At 38.5% G+C, this 20,637-nt stretch overlaps 1 protein-coding gene across 1 annotated transcript in view; it reads right to left on the bottom strand.

Annotated features, from left to right (window-relative positions):
- The window catches only part of GPRIN3 (GPRIN family member 3), an 81,683-nt gene extending 63,367 nt beyond the window's left edge, over positions 1–18,316 (bottom strand). Inside the window, exon 1 of the mRNA XM_043971486.1 lies at positions 17,828–18,316. The gene's annotated coding sequence lies outside the window, so the exon portion shown is untranslated. The remainder of the gene's footprint in view (positions 1–17,827) is intronic.
- Positions 18,317–20,637: the final 2,321 nt, after the last annotated feature.

Raw genomic sequence — 20,637 nt, 5'->3', positions numbered from 1 at the left:
ACAATATTGCCACCTTGGGATGTTTCTACACCAAGGTAGCTGCTAGGATTTTTAGGTACTCCTCAATCTTTAAGGTTTAGAGTGCTGGATCTTCACTGGCATCTGAGAACATGCTGTTCCAGGGAGACCCTGGGACCACAGTGTCCTAGTCTTAGTGCTGCCGTGCCTATACTGGCTGAAGCTATTTCAAGTTGCTTCCAAGGTTCACGATAAGATTATACAAACAACTCTGGCACATTCCTGTTATTTCTTGCTCTTCACACTTGATATCCCTGCAGACTATAGGTGTCTTGGGTCTATCTCCAGTCATGGCAAGAGGTTTCTGTGTTGGATTTTTTTGTTCTTTCCTATTGCCTCTGAATCCCTGGCTGACTTTTTTGTGTAGTTCTGAAATGAATAAAGATACATACTGTATATATTCTCATTAGATTTCTTGATCATTATTCAGTATGCTGCTATTTTGGGGTTTATACTTGAGTAGGTGTGTAGGAGCTGCTGCCTCTCTTTATTTAAGCAGCCATTAAAGCCAGAATTGCTGAAGAACATCCTTTTCAATATTCAATTTCTTTCTATTCAACCTACAACTCTAGAACTCTAGAGGGTAGCTAGACGGCACAGTGGATAAAGCACTGACCCTGGAGTCAGGAGGATATGAGTTCAAATCAAGTCTCAGATACTTGACACTTACTAGCTGTGTGACCATGGACAAGTCACTTAACCCAATTGGCTCAAATATCTGGGACCATCTCCAGTTGTCCTGATGTATATCTTGCCACTGGACCCAGATGGCTCTGGAGAAAAGAGTAAAGCTGATGACTCTGCACAGCCCTTCCTCACTTAAATCCAATTCATTGCAAGTCATGACATCTGTCATGGTCCTCTTCAAGAACAAAGGACAAGCAACAACAAAGTGGACATTTGGGAAATGATTTTAGTGGTTATGATGAAGAAAGGGAGTACACATAACTGTTTTTTAAAAATTAACTCATAACTGATACTTTAATATTGAGAAGTAAGTTAGAAATGGTGTCATAATGGGCAAAGGACCATTCTTAGAATCAGGAAGGTCAGGATTAGAGTCCTATTTCTGACATAATGGCTAGGAGAACATGGTCAATTTACTTCACATCTTCTCCCATACTCCCATACAACTCTCTAAGGTGAAAAATACACAGTAGTTGCTGATCTATTTTGATTAAGGGAGTTTCCAAATCAGGATTTCTCTAAACTAACAAAATCACAAATATGAACAAGAACAACAAAAAATTAAAGGAAAGTAAGACCAGGTTAAAGCACCTGGATATGTTGGGGTGTTTGGGTTCAACTGAAAAGAAATGTTTGTGGACTTCATTTGACTCCTACAAATGAAGAAATTGTATGTTATCTATGAGCATCTTAAAAAAGAGAGAGAGCAACTTCATTCCTACAGCTAGGAAGCAGTTTAAAACTGTACCCCTCCATTCACAGATACTGCCAAAGTAATTTAACTTGGAAGAACCTCTTAGAAGTTATGATATTGGATGAAAACAGGAACATATCTCTCATAAGAGTTTTCTGTTTTTATATGGTAGTTGCTATTACTATTCTTTCCAATCAAGTTACAAATGTTATACTGAATGTCCTATCCTTCCTAACCCAATAGTAACAACCTTCTCCAGTGCATCATAATCATGTGAAGGTGAATTTGGGCTCTTGAAGACAATACCAGAAGAATGCAAGCTCCTCTAGTTCTCCCCAATATAGAAAGACTTCAAGACAGTGCCTGAGAATAGGAAGCATATTTTCCATCTGAGGACCAGTGTAGGTACATCTACGGATCATCACCACAAAGCTGGTCATCAGGTCACACCTTTTTCAGCCACTGCAACTCGCAATGAGGAAGCCTAAGAAAGGATATATCATGACTGGCCATCAACACAACACTTTAAACTGTTTTTGTAGCAAGGAGTGGACTTTGTGAATCCCAATCATCTTACCTTATCTCTGCCTGAAGTAAACATTACACAATTTTTAAATAGCTGCATTTTTTGCCCAATGTGTCTGTGACCATGGAACAAATGAAGCTAAGAGGTACACAAGGGAACTGGACCTATGACTGCCTTCATTAGGGCAGTCTTTGACCCATTGGTCTGGTTATCCAGTAGTTCAAAGCCATTTTGAATGAAAGTTATCTAAAAATGAAAGTTATCTTTCATGACTGTTTTTACTGTTTACATATTCTGTGGATTTGTTCACATTTCATTTTAACAACCCAACTTTTACCAATATTTATATGGATCAGAAGTAAATGAAAATTTCCATAACAGTCTCAACCTCAGTATTTGCATTCATATGTTCCTAATTGTCATGTTCTAACATGCTACAAAGCTTTTCAATATCGTGTGGCAATAATTTGTTTGTGCTTCCTGTGGATCAGCCTCACTAAGTAGGCAGATAAATGAATGAATACGTATATGAATGAATGAAAAATATTAATAAGCCCTTTCTATGGGCTAAACACTGTACTAAAGCGCTGGGAATACAAATAGAAAACTTGAGACAGTGCCTTCTTTCAATGAGATCTGTAATCATTTAGAATTATCTTATCTATACAGGGAAAAACAAGTCATTGAAAAGCCTATTGGGGGCAGCTAGATGGCGCAGTGGATAAAGCACCGGCCCTGGATCCAGGAGGACCTGAGTTCAAATCCGGCCTCAGACACTTGATACTTAACTAGCTGTGTGACCCTGGGCAAGTCACTTAACCCTCATTGCCCCACAAAAAAGAAAAAAAGAAAAAAAAAGAAAAGCCTATTGGCCCAGGTGAGTGTTGTAATCCAAGTTACAAAGCCGATTGGTCTGACACTGTGTCTTCATTGGGGGAAATAACAACCCTGTATCTATATGAGGGACAGGACAAAGTTGGCATAAGCCCGAGAGAGGAGAGCTCCAGTCTCTTCAGGATCTTCATTTACTTTAAAAGTACTTCTGACTTCCAGCTTCAAGAGAGAAACTGGGTGATGCTTACCATACTTCAGGGCAGCAAGGTGGTACAGTAAATCGAGCACTGGGCCTGGAGTCAGGAAAATCCGAGTTCAAATTCAGTCTCAGACACTTGCTATTGGTATGACCTTAGGCAAGTCATTTAACCCCTAACCTCAGTTCCTCATCTTTAAAATTAGGAGACATCGGGCAGCTAGGTGGTGCAGTGGATAAAGCACCTGCCCTGGATTCAGGAGGACCTGAGTTCAAATCTGACCTCAGACACTTGATACTAGCTGTGTGACCCTGGCCAAGTCATTTAACCCTCATTGCCCTACAAAAAAAGAAAAAGAAACAGCAACAAAAATGAGGAAACATCAGAGAAGGAAATAGCAAACTACTACAGTATCTTTGCCAAAAAAACCCCATGGACAAAGTCCAAGGGGTCATTTAGAGTCAGACACAACTGAACAACTCAAGAACAACAATAACAACCACACTTCAGATTGCTGCTGAGGAGAGAATAAGACTCTGGGAAAAAGCTGAAATGAGAGTAGGAGCTGGAAGTCTGTATCATGTCTCCACCCCAGTTTGCTACACTAGTCTTCAGGGAAACTGCCCCTTTGGGTGAGATCTAGGACTCTCTGTCCCTGTCTCTTTCTCTGTTTCTGTCTCTGTCTCTATCTCTCTATCTCTCTGTGTTTCTTTATCTCTCTCTGTCTCTCTGTTTCTATCTCTGTCTCTGTCTCTCTCTTTGTCTGTGTGTCTGTCTCTCTCCCTCCCTTCCACACCCCCCCTCACGTTGAACAGAGATATCTATCTCGCAACAGGAGAGCTCCTTTACTCTGCATAGTTTGATATATATTCTCCTATGTGCACTCTTTTTCTGCTTTTTACTAATTGACTTAGATAAATGGGCTGTTTAACTATTTAATTTTTTTTTTAAAAAGATTGCCTATAGACTAGACTCTGATATGCAGTTAAATAAGTATTCCATAGAGCTACACCATCAGTACATACATCTTGGATATGCATTGAATAGAGACAATGAATCGGGCCCAGAGCTGAATGAGAGATAACATTAGAGGTACTCATTCCTTTCTAGCCTGCACTGTTGAATGTCCCAGTTTTCTCCGCAGTGTCCTCATGCTAGGTACCTTCATCTCTGCCATACCACAGAAACCTCTTCACCCTGTAAGCTCACTCCACCCATGAATTTTACACATTGGAATACCCTCTGTCCCTGGTTGTTCCTCCTAGATCCTCCATTTTAAGTAGGACACCAAGGCCAGTCATGTCTTCATTCCTCTGCAGGCATTTTTCTGAAATGCTCCCCTGCCAAATACCTTCACTTCCTCTCTCCTCCCATTTCACAGTAAAAGTCTCCTATTCCCTACTCATGTTGTTTAGAGGGACCATCCTACCTCATCCAAATCCTAATGAGTAACTCTTGACAAAGGGCAATTGTATGACCCTAAGCATCTGTTCAGTATCAACTAAGGCCCTAATCTCAGCAAGGCTTAAAATATTCTCCAGCAAAAACTCTAGGTTTTGCTCATATTTATTATTATTATTATTTTAGTGAGGCCATTGGGGTTAAGTGACTTGCCCAGGGTCACACAGCTAGTAAGTGTTAAGTGTCTGAGGCCGGATTTGAACTCAGGTCCTCCTGACTCCAGGGCCGGTGCTCTATCCACTGCGCCACCTAGCTGCCCCCTCATTTTTTTTTAATGACTACATAAGCAAAAACATTTTTTTTTAAATATAAAACTTTTAAAAAGCAATTTATTGTAAATTTCCTTACTTTGGTCATCCAACTTTTAAAAAACTCTTAAAAGGAGCGAGGAGATATTTTATCTTTTGTATATTTTATTTTCTTTAATGTTCCTTCATCATCCATGAGACTAGCCCTACAAAGTCAGTGATAGTTCATGGATGGTCCCACCGAGAGATCTGCACCTGTCTCTAACAATGCTGCAATTACAGTCTGCTAGGGCATTATGTGTGACCATCCAATCACTCGAGCGTCCATCTCTTCCACACCTCAATCGCCCCACTTCAACAACGAATTTAACCAAAATATTTTGCAATCTATTTGTCTGCTGACTATTGCTAAACATTCTGAATCTGGCCCAATTTGTTCAGTTCAGTGATTCAGGTTTGGGATTGTGATGCCATGAGATAGATGGTGGAGTAGAGGAAGCTTTACAGCTGAGCTTTTTTAATATTCCCCTCTAAACAACTTTAAAATAACACTTCAAATTGAATTTTGGAGAAACAAAGCCAACAAGAGCTCCAGGTGAGATATTTTTCCAGCCCAAGATTATTTAAGAGGTTGAAAGGTGAAGTCTGCGACACTGAAGTTGGGGTTGGCCTGGAGTGAATGCAACAGCGCCAGTTGTGGACAAAAGCAGTAGCAACAGCAGCTTTGGAAACTCTCAACCCAGAGACAGTAAGGGAATTAGACAACTGGTCAGAGAGATTAAAGGGGACCCTTGTGCTAGCACTGGGACAAGACTGGGTGCTGTTTGGCCAGCTCATTGCCCATATTCACTTCTAGGTGTAGTTCTGGTGGGAGAGGAGCACTTGCAGTTTCAAGGAGCAGAGATGCTGAGAAGGAATAGGATTTATCTCTAGAAGGGATCAGGGATCTTTCCTGGGAAAGGATCAGAGTGAAGACCAAGAAAACAGTCAAGATTTCTAAATGCTTAGATTCACAAAAGAGAGAAAGAATACATTTAAAATCTCCAATTAAACACCAAAATGGAAATCCTGAAAGTCAAAGGAGAGAGCAATAAAATTTAAAATTTAAAAAGCAGTTTTATGAAAAAATAAATAAAATAGATAAACCATTGATTAATTTGATTAAAACAAGAAAGAAGAAAACCAAGTTACCAATATCCAAAATGAAATCAAAGCAATTATTGGGAGCTATTTTTCCCAATTATATGTCAATAAAATTGACAATCTAAGTAAAATGGATGAATAATTACAAAAGTATAAACTGCCCAGATTAACAGAAGAAGAAACGAATACTTAAATATCCCTATCTTAGAAAAATAAATTGAAGACATCCTCAATGAGATCCCTAAGGGAAAAAAAAATCCTTAAAGTCAGATGGATTTACAAGTGAATTCTATCAAACCTTTAAGGAACAATTAAGCCCAATACTATATATAACCTATGTAAAAAAATAGGTAAAGAAGGAGTCCTACCAAATTCCTTTTATGACATAAATATGATTTTGATATCTAAACTGGGGAGAGCAAAAAGCGAGAAAGAAAACTATGGACCAATTTCCTAATGAATATAGATGCAAACATTTTAAATAAACTACTAGCAAGGAAATTATAGCAATATATCACAAAGATCGTACCATATGACCAGGTGGGATTTGTATCAGGAATATAGGAAAACCCTGAGAAAAACTAATCAAATCAATAACAAACCCCCCAAAATGTACAATCATATTAGTAGATGCAGAAAGAGGTCTTGACAAAATACAACACCCATTTCTACTAAAAACACCAGAAAACATGGGCATGAATGGATATTTTCTTAAAATGATGTCATCGAATCAAGAGTAAACATTATCCATAATGGGAATCAGCTATTCTATCAAAATGAGAGGTGAAGCAAAGATGTCCATTACCACCAATATTATTCAGAATTTTATTAGAAACCCTAGCTATAGCAATAAGACAAAAAAAAAAGAAATGGAAGGAATATGAATAGGCAGCAAGGAAACAAAGCTATCATTCTTTGCAGATGATATAATAGCATGCTTAGAGAACCCCAGAAATCAATTAAAAAACTAATTGAAACAATGAATAAGTTTAGGAATGTAGCAGAGTATAAACTAATCCCCCATAAATCATTACCATTTCTATATATCATCAACAAAACCCAGCAGGAAGAGATAGGAAAAGAAATACCATTTAAAATAACTGCAGGCATGTCTCATGTATAATTTGATACACTGCTTGCCTTCTTAAGGGATAGGCAGGAGCTAGAGGGAGGGAGAGAATTTGGATCTAAATTTTTTTAAAAAGGCACATCTTAAGTTCCACCTTCTGCAGAAATAATTTTCTGATTATGTCCAGCTACAGGTGCCCTCCCTCCCAAAACTAATTTGCATTCATTTTTTGTAGACAATCAGTAAAAACTTGTCGTGTTCATTTCTATCTATTGTGTGATGATAAAGATAAAATAATTAATAGTGGCATTATTTGTAATAGCACAAAATTAGAACATATCTAGTAATTAGAAAACTACATCCAGTGATTATTAAAAAACCATCAGAATTAATTAATGGCATATTAACAAAAACGAATATAAAAGAGATAAAAATAAGAAAACCGACACCATACACATGAAGAATTCCTTGAAGTCTCTTTACCTTAGCTTCCTTCAGGGCTCACCCTACAAAAAGTCTACCTGATCCCCAAAGTTGTTAGAGCTATCTCTCCACTTCAACGTAAATTGCATTTACTTATGTGTTCAAAGCCAAAAGAATATGCTTCTTAAATAAGCTCCAAAAATGCAGGTCTTGTGCCACTCCTATACTTAAGAAACTACGGTGGCTACCCATGAATAACACCTCACCATGGCAATAAAAGCCTCATGAAGTGGCTCCAATCTTCCTTTATTTCACATTACTCTCCTTTATTCACTCAACAATCAGATCAAATTTGTCTTCTTACTGATTCTTACACAAAATCTTGCATTTTCCATCTCAGTGCTGCACAGGCAGGCACTCATGCCTGGAATTCACTTCCTCCTCATCTCTGACTCTTAGAATACCCATTTTATCAACTTTTATGTGTTTTGTACGTACATAAAAATATGTTTAATATCTCTCCAGAAAGAATATAAGTTCCTTGAGGTAAGAGGCTATTTGATTCTATTTTTTTTAAAAATGTAACATGGGAGCAGTTCGGTGGTGCAGTGGATAAAGCACTGGCCCTGGATTCAGGAGGATCTGAGTTCAAATGTGGCCTCAGACACCTGACGCTTCACTAGCTGTGTGACCTTGGGCAAGTCACTTAACCTTCATTGCCCCAGCCCACCCCCCAAAAAACAAACAAAAAATGTAACATATAAGGTTATGATTTTATGTGATTTTCTTAGATTGTATGTTTATTTTTTGTTGATGCTTATGAATTATCATGATACTTTTAATATAAGTAAAAGTAAAAAGTGATCTCCAAAAGGTAATATCTAATTTTCTTTCCCTGGCTATAAACATATATATTGACCATGAGAAAATGTGCCTAAATCTTAACCACAAATTGAAAAGAAGATGCCACAGATTGTGTAAATAGACAACATATCTAATATTCTAATTGATACTGTTATCAGGCCTCTGTGTCATCTCAGAGCTATGGTGAAGTATCAAAGATGTTCTGGAATTAATAATTAGATGAGAGGATGTTTTTAGAATTTCAGTAGGCGGCACAGAGTGGGGGTGGCAAAGCAATTAAGTGTGTGTCTGAGGAAGGATGAGGCAGCAGGCAAGTAGGGATATTATGGGAGATTTAATAGAACTATTCCTAGTAGTTTGGTGCCAATAGAGTTGTATTTGATATGTCCAACTTGTTAAGTCAAATGGACTCGTCACTTCTCACACGAACCGTCATAATAGGTTCTTAACTCATATGTTTGCCTCCATTCTTTACCTTCTCTATCCAGACCACACAGAGCTTCTGAAGTGATATTCCTAAAATACAAATCTCACCATGTCACTAAATAAAATCTTGTGCCTACCCATCATCTCTAGGATCAAATGCAAACTACTGCTTAGCATGTAACGTCCCTCATGACCTAGCTCCAGTTTTTCTTTCTGGGCTCATCACACCTGATTCCCTGGCATGCATTCTCCCACCAAACTGGTCTTTTTCAGTTTCTCACACATGACACTCTGAACTCATCTCCATGCCTTTGCCCCAGGTAAATATCTGGAATGATTTCTCTTTTCACCTCCTCAGTTCCCCTCCAAATTTAGCTAATGTAACACCTCCTATCTGGGGTCTTTCCTTGTATATATTTTGCATGTATACACAGATAGGTATATATAGAAAATATATGTATTTATGTATATGTATATTGTCTTCCCTGAAAGAAAGTAAGCTCTTTCAGGGCAAGAATTTCTTCCCTTTTGTCTTTGTTTCTCCAGTGCTTAACAGTGCCTGACAGAAAGTAAGGGTTTAATAAATTCTTGTTGATTTTTATCTTGCTTATTATGTCTTGAGCTCTGTATTTACATGGCATGAGTCTGAAAGAGGGAAACAGAGTCACACTTTAGTTCTTGTCCTATTTATTAAGTAGTTAAAGAAATTCTGATATTCAAAATCTCAGAAAGTCGAAGTTGAAAAAGAAATAAATGATCATTTAGTGCAAACTATCACTGAACAAGAATTCTCTGTATTCAGCAGTTTGGGACAGAAATATATGACTCCAAGAAAGATGTCTGAATGGACAGGTAGTCATGGGATATGAACTGGGAAATAAAAATCAAGACGGCTTTGAGGTTTCATCTCAGACCATGCAAATTGGAAACAACAAAAATGTAAATTTTGGGAAGGCTGTGAGAAGACACGTCCACCAATATGCTGCTGGTGGAATTATACTATGGATATCTATGGAGAATTTCGGAAGAAGAGTGAATAAGCTATTCCTACTCTTTGCTTTTACCCAGTAATCTTATTACTGTTCATACTCGCCTAATAAAATAAAAGATGATAATAAAAAAGATTATATGTTGATTAAATGGTTGATTAATACCATAGCAGCACATTCTTTGGCAACAAAGAACTAAAAACAAAGTAGGGACACACCGATTAGAGAATGGCTGAAAAAACACTGATGTGTAAACATTATGGAACTTTATAGTATAGTAAGACATGACTAATACAAGGACCCCAGAAGAACACAGGGACTGTATTTTATGAAGTGATACAGACTGGAATAAGCCGAATCAAGAGAATAATGAGACAATGACTATAACAATGTGAATGAAAGAAAAAGTAATAAAAGGAAATTTAACTCTGAGTAATGGAAAGACCAATGAGATCCCAGAAAATAGAATGAAACACATTTCCTTCTTAGTGTCAAAGGACTACTTATGAATGTGTTCTTTACTAATGAGTAGATCTTTTTCCGAACCCCCAAAATTCAATCCTCATAGAGATATTAGAAGGTAATTGAGTTGGGAAGAGGTGTAATAGAACTTAGAGAGGGATTAAATTAGCAGGCTGGAAGGTACAACAAAGCTGGAGGATCTAAAACTCAATTTACCCCAAGGCATGTCAATTGATACAAAAATGACTTTGAAACAAAAAATTTTAACCTGTTAGCTAAATTTTCTTTAGCATATAGATTTTAAAAGTATGAACTATAATTGACAGCTTGGTTCTTGAAGACATTTTTAAGTACTGGTCTATTGATAAAATATATTATGAACACAATAGATATGTATAACCAAGTCATTTAACTTTTCTGAGTCTTATTTCCCTTATTTGTAAACAAGGGTATTACCTACCTCAAAGAACACATACACACACACACACACACACACTACATATATCATATATATCCCCAGAGCATTTACTATATTGATATTTTATATATCAATATATAAAATATATATACATATTTATATTTACATAATTTAGAATAGTTTAGTATAGTATATGCACATTTGCATATACATACATATATAAAATTAAAAGTTAAGTACTTTTTAAACTTTGAAGCATTGGGGGCAGCTAGGTGGTGTAATGGATAAAGCACCGGCCCTGGATTCAGGAGGACATGAATTCAAATCCGACTTCAAACACTTAACACTTACTAGCTGTGTGACCTTGGGCAAGTTACTTAACCCTCATTGCCCCATTCCCCCCTCCAAAAAAAAAAAACACTTTGAAGCATTATTTAAAGGTCAATTATTAAATTCTATACTAATGGATTAAAGATTGAAATTAAAATAAAGGTAAGCTACATCTACCACATTTCCTATTATACAACAAAAAAGCGATGAGCTCTCTAGCATGTCTAGCTGTCTAACTTACTCCTTGTGATCATTGTTTCATTTTCTCCATATTTACCAATCATACCTTTAAACATTCTAGAATTTTAGCAGGAATCAAAGTTAATCTTGTAGGTTTATATTTTTCAATTACTCTTCTCTTCCATTTTATGAAACCGAGGGTCAGCATTTATTGCAGTCCTATAGTATCTCTGTTCTCCAATATGGTTCTAAGATCACTAACAATGATAAACATATGTCAGTTCTTTCTGTTCTGCCAGACAGATTTCATTTAGATCAGGTGACTTGAACTTAATCAGGGCAACTAAGTACTCTCTCACTATTTCCTTATTTATCTTGGGTATAAGGTCCCTATTAGTCATTTCATTTCTTTTATTCCAGTCCAGAGATCACTTTCCTTGATAGAGAAATAGGAGTGAAATAAGAATTGGACAGCTCCATCTTCTTTCTAGTATCAGTTATCATCCCAACCACCTTAAACAGTAAGCTTTTTTTAATATTCTTTTCTTTTTTCCAATATAATGAATTTTTGATTAACAAAATGTTTTCATTATCCACAGCTTCCTGTCACTCTATTTATACAATAAAGCCATTCTTTTGTATTCAACCTTTTTTACAATCCCTTGTTTCTGTCTTCTATACATTCCCTTTTAAAATCTAAGTTGGTTGGGAAGTTCCATGAGAATCCACCTGGGTCACATTAGACAACTATTCCTTTCTTCTTCATTGCAATTGTTTCTCTTAATGTCTTCTGCTTTTCATTCTTGAGAACTTCCTATCCCTCCATATTAAGCTCCTCTTGTCCTCTTTAGAATTTTAGGCCACAAGATCACACCTATCTTGGTGTTGTTTTTTTTTTTTTAAATTAGGCTGCACATCTTAATATTCCCAGGTTTCCTTTCCTGTGATTCACAAATTCTAAGATACAGTGGTCATTTCCTCTCAAAGCTTGCCTCCATTTTCAATCAGTCAATAAGCATTTATTAAGTGCTTACTCTGTGCCAGGTGCTGTGCTAAGCACATGTTGCATTTCTGTCCATCATTCTCGAAGAGGACCATGACATGCGGTGATGTCATGACTTGCAGTGAATTGGATTTAAGTGAGGGAGGGCTGTGCAAAGTCACCAGCCTCATACTCCCTTCCCAAACCATCTGGGTCTAGTGGCAAGATAGATGTCAGGATGACTGGAGATGGCCCTGGATGTTTGAGGCAATTGGGGTTAAATGACTTGCCCAGGGTCACAGAGCCTGTCAAGTGTCTGAGGCTGAATTTTAACTCTGACTTCAGGGTCAGTGTGGCACGTAGCTGCTAAGCACTACAGATATGAAGAAAGTCAGAAGATAGTCCCTGCTTCGAAGAGTTCACAATCTAATGAGGGAAACAAGATTATATATATATATATATATATATATATATATATATATATATATATATATATATATATATGTGTGTGTGTGTGTGTGTATGTATATATATACACATACATATACACCCATACACATACACATACATATATATGGATAGATAGGAAATAAGCAATGAATTAGACTTAAGAGGTAGTATTTTAGCTGAGATTTGAATGAATCAAGGGAAGCAAAGAGAAGGAGAAAAGGCGAGAAAGTGTTCCATACATAAGGGACAGCCATAGAAACCCTTTGAGTTGAGAGGTGGGGTGTCATGTTTGCAGAACAGCGAAAAGGCCAATGTCATTGGATCAGAAGAGAGATGTGAATGGAGCCCTGTAGAACACCAACTGTCAGTGAGTATGACCTGAATGAAGATCTGCAAAGGAGACTGAGAAAGAGCCATCAGATAGGTGGGAGGAGAACCAGGAGAGAATGGTGTCCCCTAAACCTAAGAGAGAACAGAGTGTTAAGGAGAAGAGGGTGATTTGACAATCAAGAGATCATTGGTAACTTTGGAGAAAGCAGTTTTGGTGAATTATCAGATCAGAAGCCAGATTGTCAAGAGTTAAGGAGAGAAGGAGAAGAGAAGGAGTGGAGACACTTATGGGTGACCTTCTCAATGAGTTTATCCACAAAGGTCAGAAGAGATATGGGATAACACTTAATGGGAATGAAAGAATCAAGTGAAGTTTTTTTTTTTAAATAGAGGATACATAGGGTTGTTTGTAAGCAGTATGGAAGGAACCAATAGAGAGAGATTAAAGATAAATGAGAGAGTGGAGAGGGAGCAGAGGGAGCAGTCCTATGGGAGGAGATGTGACATAATGCAATCTCTTGTGCGGGTGAAGGAGTTTGCCCTCCCAAGAAGCAGGGCCATATCTTCATATGAGACAGAGATAGTGGCAAAAGGCATTTATCTGAAATGAGGCAGAGGGGAGAAGAGAGCACCCTTAGCAAATAACCTAAATTTTGCTTTCAATAAAATGAAGCAAGTTTCTCAGTTTAGAGGTTAAGTTGAGAGTTAACCCTCAAACTTTCAGGATTAATGAAAAAGTTTGAAAGAGCTGTTGTGGAGAGTGAGAAAACTTGATAAGTCTAGAAGCATTGTCTAGCAAGATTGAGAGCCCAAATGAGGTTATGTAACACATATCGTTAGTGGACCCAGTCAGCATGATTCAATGCGTTTTTTCTACCTTTGCTCCTATAGATGTGCTGTTCCTCAGCAACACATCACAGAAGCAAAGGCTGAGGTTTGAGAGGGCATAATTGGGAATAAAATAAAGAGGCAACAAAAAGGACAGTGTAAAATTGAACTGATTCACTAAGGGGTCAAAAGTGGAAAAGACAAGAGATTGGCTAGTGCAGGGATGATGGTCTGGGGTTAAGGAATTGGTCACAGCGTGGTCAAAGAGTAGGGATTGTTATGAGAAGGCAGAGGGAGAGGTGGAAAGGTAGACTGTGTTTAGATAAGGTGATTTTCAGAGCTCTTAAACATGAAGGGGATGCATTTGTACATGATGTTAGGACCAAAGTTTTGACCAACTTTGTATATGGTTGAGATGGAGTGGAGGAATCGGTCAGGGAAAATGAGTAAGTTGTGAAACTGTGAGGTTAGAGCATATAAGGGAGTATATTGAAATCCCCCACTATGGAGACAGAAATTAAGGAGAAGAAAAAATTGTAAGCCAGGTACAAAACTCATTGAGGAAGGAAGGGGATTGTTTTGGAGCTCTATGGACAATAGCTACCAGGATTTTAATTGGGTTGTAGATATAGATTGTATGGATTTCAAAGAAGATATTAGTGAGTTATAATACTAGGGAGAGAACCTGTAGTAGCAATGGGGAAGCAAGAAGTATTCCAACTCCTCCACCTGGACCAGTAATCTGAAGAGAATGAGTGACAGTATAGTAAGTGATGGAAAGGATGACCAAAGAGGCAATGCCATCAGGGGAAAGCAAGGTCTCAATGACAGCCAGAAGATGAGAAGAGTGAGAAAAGACCAAACGTGAAAGCAAGGTTTTTGTTGTCTAAGGAGTAGGCATTCCAGAGGCCATAGTGGAAGGGATAGGTAGCATTTGGTTGGGACTTCTGGGTAGGTGGGTTGAGGAGCATAGGGATAAGGAATTGGGGAGTGGGGTTTGGAGAATAGGGTTTGGAATATGACTGATGGGTTTCAGGATCAATGTATAGGAAGTTTGTTAATCATTAAGTGAAAGGTCCCTCTCCTCTTTTCAACAGAAGCTAGAGACAAGCAGAGCATGAAATGTAAGGTGAGTGGTCAGAAGGACCCAGTTCCTCCTTTCTAATGACCTTACTCATGTCCTTCCTCTGAACCCTTTGAAATCTTCTCTCTTAAGATCTAGGATGACTATCATACTATTCCCAGCTTTCTTTCTCTATCACAAATTCTAAATGGGGTGGTGAGCACAGTGTTCAATTAACATGTCATGATCAATTATCAACATTCATGTTGGTCAGTCCTAAACATTTTCCCTCAGTCTTAGTTTTCAATTTCCTAAGTTATCTTCAGTTTTCATTTGTTTTCATTCACTTGCCATGCTTCTGGAAATTGAAAACTATGTGCAATTATTAAATGCTAGGAATATACTTTTTTGCACATCTTTTTATCAACTCATGTGAACTAATCAGAATAATCCAAGAGCTATAGGTTTATTTAAAACTCAAATTTCACATTCTCGCGTTTATTCTCACAACAGTCCTTGTCGTAGGAGACATTTTACAGATGAAGAAACCAGGGTACACAAAAATTAAGTGACTTGCCCAAGGTGATAGTTGTCCCTCCACCTAGGTACCAACATTTGTCATTGTTAGTTTCATGAGCTTCCAAGACCAAAGAATACAGCCACCTAGTAGGTGATGAGTGTCACAGAAGCAAATAAAATAGATGAAAGGACAATTATATACTTAAAATAATTTATCCAGGTTAGCTACTTACTGTTGAAATTAGTTGGAGAATTTGCTTAGCTTCACTTTAGATGGAGAGATATAGCTTAAATGTAAACTAGAGCTGAAATGTGCTAACCTAACCTGGACTTTATTGGTTTATCCATTAGGCTGTAATTTTTCTGACAGGAAGCGCCAAAGGGTACAGAGGTATACAAATACCAAAATACACCCATCATAGAATTTAGAACTATGAAGCATCATTTAAATGAACTTTGAGACAGAGATGAGGGAAGAGAGAGTGGCAGAAGGCACTTATCTGAAATGAGGCAGAGGGGAAGAGAGGCCCTCAGCAAATGTCCTCTTTTTCCAGGAAAATAAAGCAGGTTTATCAGTTTAGAGGGTGGGGTAGGGAGAACCCTCAAAATTTCAGGAGGAATGAAAAAGTTTGGAAGAGCTGTTGTGAAGAGTGGAATAAGTTGGTAAGTAAACGCTAAGATTGTCTAGCGAGACTGAGAGTCCAATTGAGGTTACGTAACATAAACTTATAGTGGCCCCAGTCAGTGCAGCTCCCAAGATTTTTTTCCACCTTTGTTCATATACACATGTTGGTTTTTTAGCAGCATATCATAGGAGCAAAGACTATGGTTTGAGAGGGCATAGTTGGTGAGAAAATAAAGGGGCGATCACTCTATCACCAGCCACTTCATTTGGTCCAGAAGCAGAAAAGTTAAGTGACCTGCCTGAGGTCACACTGCTAACAAAAGAATCCAGAATTTTTTTCTCTCAATTAAATTATATTAAATGTATGGTTGACATTTAAACTTAAAATATGGGGCAAAAATCTCAGAAGTATTATGAAAATTTTTAAAAAACCCAACATATTATGAGTCTCAGAAACATTCTTTAAAATCCAAAGCCTGACATATAAGTGAAATAAGAGAGGCTTGCTTAGCCTGAATTATTTTTTCAATTACCTTAGTTCTTTACTTCAACTACACAAAACCCACATGTATATGTCATTTTAGTTTTCATACAACCTCTGCATTCAGAATTTTAATAATAATCACGGTAAGGTTTCAGCAATGTCAAAGCAAAATCTACTTCCTTCTTAACAAGTATTTTCCTCCTACCAAATATTCCTTTTAAGTAATAAAATAAAATACAAGAAAATTGACCATACACATATTGTCTATAGAGCCCACCTATTCCATATATCTGTCCTAAACCCATTCATACAATGTAATACTTGGAGCCACAAATGTTTTTATCCTGACCCTCATTGTTAGACAGTAAACCAATCACACACGGAGACCATCTAAACTGGTTTTGTACAGTCAATCTGAAAAGAGCCTATTGAGATACAAACTTCTGTCTTTTACAGATTTAAATTTTTTAAGTAATTCTTTTTAAAAAACAGTTTTTATTCCCTTTGCATTGACTCATATCTGTATCCCCATTTCCCAAATAGTGAAAAACCTAAAATAGGTGTAAGTGACAACAAAAAGCTCATAGAAACCGTGTGTAAGTATTTCATATGGTTGAGTTTATAAACTCTTTCTTTACATGTCTCTCAAAACCTTTCTAGTGGATGCGAACACTTCAGTTTCTTTAAGTCCTGCCATGATTCAGATTTCTAGAATTGAAACAAAAAAATGAGAATAAGGGGGAGCTTGCTTAGAAAAAGATTTTGAAAAATATGTCAATGTAGTATCTGCAATTCTGGAAAAGAATTTTAGAGGAGAAAAAAATGGAGTCTGTCTCTAGAGTCAATAACCACTCCAGGGTTCTATTTCTTTCTTCCTATTGCATTTGTATTTTTCCCTTCCACATTACACATCATGAATTCTTCAAATTCATATCCCTAACCTTGAACAGCAAAAAAGCTCACACTTCTTCAGATACCTCCCCTGGAGTCCTTTTCAACCTTTTACAACCATTTCAAAATAATACTAAAATGAATGATACTAACGGCAACAGTGATAATAAATCATACTAATAAACGTGCCGGGGTCTATTCACGTTTGTTGAATGTAGTGATGAGGCCTCAGTTTTCCCAAGATTTTTTTCATCGGCCTGGAGAACACAAAAAATCAGCCTCTGCCATTGTACTTTTTGGTTTACAATTCTCTTAAAAGCTTTATCAAAAGCCGTCTCCAAAGGACACTTTACAGCCTGTGTCTGGCACCCTGATCTCATGTGGTTCCAAAGTTTACCTGCAGAACAGTTTCACAATCTTCTCCTCCTAAACAATCCCCGACTCCGGGGAGAAAAACACAGACCCGCAATTTGCTTTAAAGGCAGAAAAAGATCCCATTAGTCACATGCGCTTTTCCACCACTGCAACACACAATACACACCTCTCCTTACAGGCACGCGGGCGCGCGCGCACAAACACACACACACACACACACACACACACACACACACACACAATGTGTGCACACTGTGGATATATAAATTTCCTCCAGGAACAAAGGGGAGGGAACGTTCCCTCTTTCTTACCTTTTTCAAAGCCAGTAAGAAGGCAGGAGACTGAAAGCAATGACCTTGCAGAGAAATTCATCACCTGGTAGCCGCAGCCACTACTCCTTGCCCTTGAGTGTTGGGTAGAAGATGGGATCGGAGCAAGCTCCGAGATAGCACAGGCTGAAATGCGGAGCCGCGCGTGAGTCCCATTAATAAAGGAGGGGGGGCATCCCGCACAGCCACAGGTCACCTGCTTCCCTGGAACTGGGGAAGCTGCCCCCTTGCGTCCTGTAGGGGGCCGTGGCTCCAATGGCAGAAAGGCTCAAGGCTGGCTCTTGCAGGTTCGGGAGTGTGTGTGTGTGTGTGTGTGTGTGTGCCCGTGTGTGTGCGTGCGCCTTTGTGCGTTTGTGGGGAGGGGTTCCCATCGGCTGTCAGAGCCTGGCATGCAGCGACTGAAATGACCGAGGGTGAGGCTGCGGCTGCTCCCAGCTCCCTTTGCCTCCCTCCGCCTTTCCCGCACAGAATTAGCGCAGAGGTGGATTTTCCACGTGCCCGCCTCCAGATCCACCTGGCAGGAACCTCGTCACCTTACCCCCATAAGATGCCCCCCCCCACCTCCCTCTGTCCTACAGTTGAACTCGCCTAGTCAAGAGCATTTGGAACATTTGCCGGCCAGCGAGGTAAAGGCAGGCTCCTCCTCCCAGCTAAACCCTTCCCCAGACTGTTCTTTCTTCTTCTTTCCCCGAGAGTCTTATTCCCGATATTCCAACAGCAGCCGCTCGGGTTCGTGGTTAAAGGACCTGTGACAGCCACCAAAAGTGTGGTTGTAAGAGACAAAGGGGCAGAGACAGCCTCAGCAGGGATTCCGTCCTTTGCCACCTCCTTTCTGTCTCCAGACTTCATGTCTGGGATTTTCTAGCAGGCAGGATACTTCTCATAGCACCCTGTGCACGGAAACTCTAGAGAGGCCGCAGGTTGGGGGGAGCAGTGTTGGACCCGGGGTCAGGAAAATTGGGTCGGAATTCCAGATAGGCATGTCGGGCTAAGCTTACTGAGCTTCAGTTTCCTAGTCTATAAAATAAGGATTAAGATCTCACCGGGTCGTTGTGAAGAATGCGCTTGAAGAAGTGTATAAATGTGAATTATTACTCACCTACACTGCAGTGCTGAGTTTAGATGGCTTTGATAAGCAATATCATAATCACTCCTGGATGAAAGGATTGCTGCAAGATCCAGATGTCTGCAGATCTGGTTCTCCTGGAGGATACATAGTGTTTTCTGATTAACCAACTGTAACCTGTTGTTATGTTTATTACATAAGGAATATCTCTGAAGTTAAGATTTCTGTAAGACTTCCAACTGACGTTTTTTGTGTGTGAGGCAATTGGGGTTAAGTGACTTGCCCAGAGTCACACAGCTGTCAAGTGTCTGAAGTCAAATTTGAACTCAGGTCCTCCTGAATCCAGGGCCGGTTCTCTATCCACTGCACCACCTAGCTGCCGCCCCCCCCCCAACTGACTTTTGAGAAAACATACATACACACACACACACACACACACACACCTATTTCTTACCTCTTTCAGTATTCAATAGATGAATGGGTTTTATCAGGGAAGTAATTTGATGAGTGTCCCCAATTAACTTACTGAGATTATAGGGTATGAGTCTCTTTGAAGGCATCTGATGGGCACCTTGCCATTGAGAATGTGGAGTTCACTTGGCTGCCTCACTAAATAATGATAATGATAATGGTGAAGATGCTGATAATGCTCATGTATATAAGCTTAAAGATTTGCAAAGGGCTTTATTATATTTTATTTTATTTTAACAACAATCCTGAGTTGTTGTGGTTTTATTATTTCCATTTTAGAGAGGAAGAAACAGAGGCAGTGTATATCACTTCTTTCCCAGCTCATAGAGGCCTGGACATGAATAGAGCACCTGTAGAATAATGTGGAAGAAAGGGGTTTTTTTTGCTTCTGTGGACTAAGAGAGATGTAATTTGACAGTATTGCCGAATGCCAACTTCCTGCCTAGAAGCTGATATTTCCTAGGTGGTGTGGTGTCAGAGGATAAACTTCTAACCAGAGAATGGATTTTCAATGCATCCTTGGGGAATTGCCTCCTGAGTATTCCCCCAGTTCAACAGTACCCAAGTTCAAGAGTTTAAATATCAGTTAGACTTTACAAAGAAATAAGGATTATCCTAGTATTTCAGAACTGCTTTAGTGAATGTGAGGTCTTAAAAATATTTTTTAAAGTAATAAATGTAAAATAAACAACAGGAGTGAAAATAGACATAAAGGGAAGCTTATCTCCTCAAAAGGACAAACTTTCAGTTAACATATCCAAAGATGCACTTGGGCAATACAGTGTTTTCCCTTTCCCTTTTGTTTATATTTTTAATCAGAATTTTACAATTAAAAGAGGTATTACTATATACATAGGAGAACAGAAAAAACAAGATCACACATGAAACTACAGATTTCTATTATGTATGAATGGCTTTTCTTTAAAAAAAACAACACACACATAATAATTTCAACACAACTTTCAAAGCAGCCGTATTTGCCTCTGTTTTTTTCCAGACCTTCCTTCTCTTTTCTTCTGTGAATTTCTTCTTCGTCTTCTTCTTCTTCTTTTTAGTGAGGCAATTGGGTTAAGTGACTTGCCCAGGGTCACACAGCTAGTAAGTGTTAAGTGTTTGAGGCCAGATTTGAACTCAGGTACTCCTGACTCCAGGGCCGGTGCTCTATCCACTGCGCCACCTAGATGCCCTCTTTTATTTCTTTAGTATATAGACCCAAGTGGTATTGCTGATTCAAACAGAATGCATACTTTGATAG

The sequence above is a fragment of the Dromiciops gliroides genome, chromosome 6, assembly GCF_019393635.1.
Source record: "Dromiciops gliroides isolate mDroGli1 chromosome 6, mDroGli1.pri, whole genome shotgun sequence".
In the NCBI taxonomy this organism is placed as follows: domain Eukaryota; kingdom Metazoa; phylum Chordata; class Mammalia; order Microbiotheria; family Microbiotheriidae; genus Dromiciops; species Dromiciops gliroides.
The sequence above is the reverse complement of the archived record's forward strand: the minus strand, read 5'-3'. Positions and strand labels throughout refer to the sequence as shown.